Source organism: Gavialis gangeticus, unplaced genomic scaffold (genome assembly GCF_001723915.1).
Source record: "Gavialis gangeticus isolate Ggan-Ray unplaced genomic scaffold, GavGan_comp1, whole genome shotgun sequence".
NCBI classification, from domain to species: domain Eukaryota; kingdom Metazoa; phylum Chordata; order Crocodylia; family Gavialidae; genus Gavialis; species Gavialis gangeticus.
In genome coordinates this window covers 30,312,756-30,319,279 of record NW_017729028.1, presented here as the reverse complement: position 1 = coordinate 30,319,279, position 6,524 = coordinate 30,312,756, and positions in this window count along the sequence as shown.

The following is a 6,524-nucleotide window of genomic DNA, read 5'->3' as shown; positions in this document are numbered from 1 at the left end:
TATGACAAGTAGGATCCAGCTTAGAGAAGATGATTTGAATGAGTTCCTCCTCGAGTTTTTGCAGGGAGAGCACAAGCACCAAGTGGCTTTCACTTCTGGAGCTATAAAATTCAGTCCAAAAAAAAAAAAAAAAAAAAAAAAGTGCCAAAAAACCCCCCCCAAAAAAACAAAAACTTACCAGCTATTCAGAACTGGGATTAATAATGGGCTGTCCTTCTTGGCCCGTCCCCTCAGTTGAGCCAATACCCAGTGGCAGAAGTGTCTGTAGCGCCACAGGGGAAAATGCAAGTGAAATCTTGCAGAAGAGCCATCTGCATATTAAATCTTGTATTCAAGGGCTATAAATCCTACCACCACAGCCCTCCTCCCTGCTTGGACCCCACTGCACTGTGGGGACTTCCTGCTGGTACTTGGCTTTCGACTTCTTCAGCCTGAAGCACAAGACATGGTCCCCAGGAAAGACACTTGGCAGGGCCTTAACAGCTCCTTCAGAAGCAGCTGAACTGGAAGAGGTCTTGAAACCAGGAGGGGAGGTTTGCTGTATGCGGAGGGCCTGAAAAAGGGGTCTTCCTGCGTGCATGGAGGGCACATGCATCTCCCATAAGGAAGCTGCAAGGCAAATACTTGGCAGGACCGGGGAGATAGTTTGAAGACATGGCAGGATTCAAGAAGAACTTCAGCTTGTGCTGATCTCCAATAACAGAAAATTTCTCCTTGCAAGGATCTCAGTGCAGTACACGCAACATTGCTACAAGCATTGGGATCAGCTGCCCAGCTACCTGCCCGTCTTCCACAACTCATATCGCTTCCATGGGCATTAACAGCGCTGCCAATTGCAAACATCCAAAATGCAGGGCCTCCAACTCCAAGACCGACTTATGTATTGCCTAAAAATGCTATCAATGAAAGGGGACCTATTTAAGTTGCCTCCTGAGTTTGGAGCCTGCAGTTATTTTGCTCTCTCTCTCTCTCTTTTTTTTTGCTGTCTCTGCAGCCAGAAATGCTTAAAATAAAAGCTGGGATCCAAGACCCCAAGAGCAGAGGTTTGAAGAGAAGACTAGTGTCATGCCATGCAGTCATGTGCTGGCCACAGTGGGTCACATGTGTACGTGTAGAGGATCACAGGATCCCTTCTGCTTCTATAGTGGGTCACATGTAGAGGATCATGGGGTCACTTTTTCCTGGAGCAGACTGCACTTCTGGCAGGGTTGAAGCCACACAGGAATGTGGTTCTCACACTGTACTCGGACTTGTACCCCCAAATAAAATGAACATTCAATTGCTTCTTATTTCAGACTCTCTAGTATATATTGGGTCCCACTTGGGCTTGGCTGTGTAGGCAAAAAGGGCTCAGAGAGGGAGGAGCCATCCAAAAGCTGTAGCACAGAAGCAGATGCCGCTTTGGAGGACTGCATTGAGGCCCATCCAAAAAGCTGCTGCACTCTGCTTTTACCTTGAATGCACCAGAGTGCATTTGTCTCTCTAAAATTCATTTTCTGGAAGCTGGACTTCTCCACACCCTTCTTCCTACACCCCCAACCTCCCCGCAAGGGACAGGAGAGGGGAGCTGAGTCTTAAGACCAAGTCACTCAGAGACAGAACTCCTTTCAAGAAAGTGCCTTCTTCCCCCTTGAAGCTTGGGCACGCCTAGAAATGTCTAAACATTTCCTTCAGAAGCCAAAATGCAGAGAGTAACTCAGCAAGCAGGTAATGTATATCCTCCTCTGCCTCTTGAAAAGCCCCGAGCCTAGACCAGATGAGTGGCATTTCAGGATCAAAACAGAAAGAAACGTTTCAAAAGAAGCTACAGGAAAGGAGAGCTCCACTGTCCAGCACGTGGGAGGCTCTGACTAGGCCAATTTTCCCTGGAACATGCGTCTGTGCAACCCCCTAGACCAGCACGCAGCAATCATCTCCTTTTGTGCCAAATTCAAAGGGAAGGTATGATGTGTACAAGCCCCACCTCATCACCCTGGCGTGTTAGCTCAAGCCACAGACTCTTGATCTCAGCCCTGGAGATCCCCAGGCAGCCACTCGCACATGAATGTCGGCACGTCCCATACTTTCACAGGGAACCTACAGTCTTCACCTATTGCCATCAGCAACCGTGGACCTCCGCCAAGGTGGGATCACTGCAAATTGCACTGGCCTTACTCACGTGGGCCTTCTCACCGAACTCAAGGGAGGGCTGGCCCAGAGGAGTTGAAACACACTCCAACAGCAAATGTAGGCCTGGATTCCTAGAAGCAACTTTTCCCTACGCTCCATTCATTTAGCGTATTACAGCCAGCTTCTGCAAGGTGCTGAACATCTCCGCTACATCTGCCATCGACTCTGGAGGGACTTTGAAACCACTGAGGAACAAACAACCAGGCAGGTCAAGCCACCATAGCGATAATTTTCTGCTTACTAGTTCCACTCATTTGCTGGGTACTGAATTTACCCCATTCTGGAAATAATTGGGCTTTTAAGTCACATTCGGACTTTTGGGGGAGGAGAGAATTTCTACAACACTGACAGCACTGTAGGTACTGAATAAAATATGACCCCCCCTCACCCACACTTAAAAATTGAATTTGATCTTTACTACTTTCACTCCCTTTCCACATCAGACCTTGCAGCTTCTTGTTACTTTTGTGGGTTTCTCACAGGGATTTTAAAAAACAACAAAAAAAACCCACAACTTTACTGCTTAGGATGGATTTTTGATCAATTAAGCCCACGATTTCCTTTGTCTTTCACTAGGCAGCCAGAAATCCCAGCTGACATTACAGCTGCAGAGAAAGATGTGCTGCAATGTTGAGGAAGATATTAAAAGTCTTTACAATTCTAGCAGACAGAAGAAAGGTTTTAGTGCCGAGTGACAGCACTGGTCTGCTCCTGCTCACAGATGCTTGTGGTCCATCCCTTCTGCTCAGGAACAGGCGGCCTGGCTGCATGGACTGGATTGAAGGCCTGGAGCCGTGGGTTTTGCGTACCGGTTCCCTGACCCTTCCCACACGCATTTCCCTGCACGCCTGTGAAGCGCTGCTCCTACAAATCCCTGGCCAGCCTGTAACTCTGCATGCATCAACCTGTCCCTCGCTCAGAGCCTGGCTGCGACAGCAGGGGCAGGGCTCAGCTCTTCACCTGCCCCAAGCCGACACTCAAGATGAAAAGAAATTTGCTGCCATAGCTGTACTGCAGCAGCAGCGCTTAGCAAGCCCGGAGCAAAAAAAAAAACAAAAAACGAAAAAAAACCACACACTGCAAACAGCCTGCAAGCTGAAGAAATAAAACAGACCAAGACTGATGTGAGCAAACAGCAAGGTTTAACCTGGGTCACGTTAGTTCCAGGGTGTCACTTAGCAGTGTTCAAACAAAATTAACACACATTTAAATGGAGGCACGCCTGACTGCAGCAACATGTAGGTAAATACCCCAGCAAGCTAGCTTAAAGCTGGCAAGATACCCACAGCATTTCCTCTGCTTCTGGGGCAGAGTCGGCCATTGGTAACCCTGTCAAGTCGTTTAAATCTAGCTTTGGTGCGCCCACCCCAAGTCACGAGACTGCAGCACAGATCTAGAGAAACGCTGCAACAGGCAGAAGTACACGTCTCTGGCCTGGACAGGCAACGCGTTTACAGCACTGTTGTCTGCAAGGACCAGGGATGAAAATACCGCCAGGGTCTACAGTGGATGGGTGAGCAGCTACTCAGAAGGCAGCTGCTCCTACAGAGCTGCATGGAAGGGGAAGGGAAAACAGCTCGCTTGCACCGTGCCCACGGCCATGCCAGGACGAGAGTAAGTGGATGACACCCACACCAGTGCAGTTTTAGCCCAGCAGACAATTGGCTTAAGCTACACCAGCAAATCCTGGTGGAAGAGCCACTTCCACCAGTGTACGTGGGTCTGACCAGCCCTGTGCCAGAGTGGGACAGTTCTGACTCCATCCGTGCCCCTGCCAACAGGAGACCGTCATTAGAGGCTGTGGGGCACTTCTTCACCTTCTTGGATGACTGCAGGGGGACATGAATGGTCACAACCCCCCAGCCACAGCATTCCTCATCTTAGGGATGGAGAAACAAATGCACCCAGAGGGTAGGTGACATGCCCCAGGCCACAGGGGGAATTGGGGGCAGGATTAGAAGGCCAACTCAAAGGGGTCGCATCTCCCAGCCCTGCACTCAGCGTGCTCCAAGGTCCAGCCAAGAGACAGGGAAAGCCTGGCTTTCACAAGATTAAAAAAACCCCAAAAAACACTCAATTCCTGAGGAAGCCGTCCTGATGCCCACCCAGACTCTGCGTTACCAAGCTCAGGCTGGGATGGACTTCAGTACTCGGGCAACCCCACTGAAGCCAGTTAGAGCTGGGACAAAGAGAAACGGTTTCCCCATCATTGGCTAAATTTGGGAAGCAGCAGAGCTGTCCTCGCTTGCCCCAGCAGGCAATTTCACGCTGCCCGAACTCATCCTCCATTCCCGAGCTGCGCCCCTCACGCTGCCCCGAGTGCTCGGCCGTGTTGAGAAGCGCAGGAGCTGCACCCGAGGCCCACGTCCATCTTGGGCCTGGCCTTGGAGGGTAAACGGCAGCTTGTCCCAGGGCTGCTGCAGACGGCTCAGAGCAAGCCCCAGCCCTCCGCCTTGCTCCCCCGGCTGGCGGGGCAAACTCCCGCAAGATTACAACTCCCAGAGCAAGACTAGCCCCGGGCCCAAGCGCTGGAAGCAAGGGACCAGGGTGCTCTGCTAATCATCCCCCCAGCCCGCTCCTGCCCACGTTTCAAGGAGGCTTTCAGATGCTCTCCAGAAAGGCTCCAGAAAAAAGAGCCGCCTTGCTGGCATTTTACTGCAAGCTGACCAGCCGAGAAAGAGATGCAGCAAGAGACCGTGCTCCCTGGACCAAGCGTTGTGCTCGCAGGTCTCTCGCCCAGAGACACCAACACCATTTCTAAGGAGTCAATTATATCCTTTACACGGTTTTTCCACAAGGAAAGAAGAGTAGCCACATGCAGAATTTAATTGAGACGCTTCATTTGAATCGGGGCGATAGTTTTGCCTTGGACTTTGCAATACACATCGCACCTTGATGTGCCAGCCCGCATCCATGGTACAAGACACCGACACGTGACGCAAGGCGCCGTCCCCTTCTCAGCCACCCGCAGCTGTTGGGCTCCGATTCCTGCGAACACCAGAAGGAATATTTCCTCCCATCCAGCCGTCCCACACAGACCAGGTCCGCTCACGCGTGAACTATGCTCTTGCCTGTGAGAAGACCCCGGCACGGCCCCCGCCTGGGGCAGCCCCTAGCTAAGAGCTGCAGGAGGAAGACAATCATCTGGAGGAACACAGCAGCGCTCTCGCTACATCAAGGACCCGAAGCCTGGATCACACCCCCCACTTGTTTCCTTCTCCCCGACCCAAATGCCACCTACAGAGCAGCGCAATATGGCAGCACATCCGACTCCATCACCCACCCACCTCGCAGGGCTGCCCGAGAGCACTAGCCCCAGGAGAGGTGCCAGCACACCCCAGATTTTGCAAAGGAGATGCAGGATTTTATCACGATTTGGACAGGGATGTCCCTCCCGGCCCGCCTTCCCCAAGCAGGGAGCTGTTGCATCGGAGCTCCCAGCACCACCCCACAGAACTCAATCTGGGGCAAAACCCCCCCCAAAGAAGTGGTGGTAACTATTTCACTCCTGCAGCAGAGCAGAGCAAGACGAGAGGCTGAAGCCTCCACCCCGACTTCCTACCACATCCTTTTTTGTCGACCAAAAGTTGCGCTGATTACTTGAAAGCCTTCGCCAAATTCAAGCAGCCCCCGCGACGGAGACCGCGGGACGAAGACGCGCACTTGCACGCGCGAGCCGATCGCACCCGATCGCTTGGGATAGCATTAAAACCGGAGTCATCCCAATGCCAGAGACGGCGGCCAAGCCCAAGGGCAGACCCTGCAGACGGAGCCAGGCATGGAGCAAAGGCAGGTTATCGTCACATAGCCCCGTGTCCCTTTCCCCCTCCAGGCACAAAGGCCCGAACGAGCACGTATGAGCGAGGCCGAACCTGGGAAATAGCGAAACCTATACGAGACCGTTTCCTAAAAAAACGAGGAAAATTGAGATCCCGGCCGGAGGCCAGAACCAGAGGCTGCAGGGGGTGGAAAGCTGCGTTCACGCAGGGTCCCGTCCCGCGCCGCCCGACTTCACTGCCCCTTCACTTCCAAGGGATGCGCCACACGAACAGACAGAGACCCAGCGAGCGGGCACGCCGGGCTGCCACCCCGCCAGCGGGACAGGGTCTCGGTCCCGGTCCCAGCACTGCGACCAGCACCTGGACTCCGACTCCGTTACCAGGCGGGGGGGCAGCTGCCCCCTTCCCCCGCGCCAGGACAAGCGACTCGTACAGAGGGGTCCAGACCCCAACCCGGGGAGCCCGCAGCAAGGGCAGCCCCTCTCCCTCCGGCAGCATCCCCCTGCCCCTGCCCCTCGCACCGCCCGCTGCCTCCGACCCACCTGCAGCGCCGCCCGGCCCGGCCCGGCCCCGGCC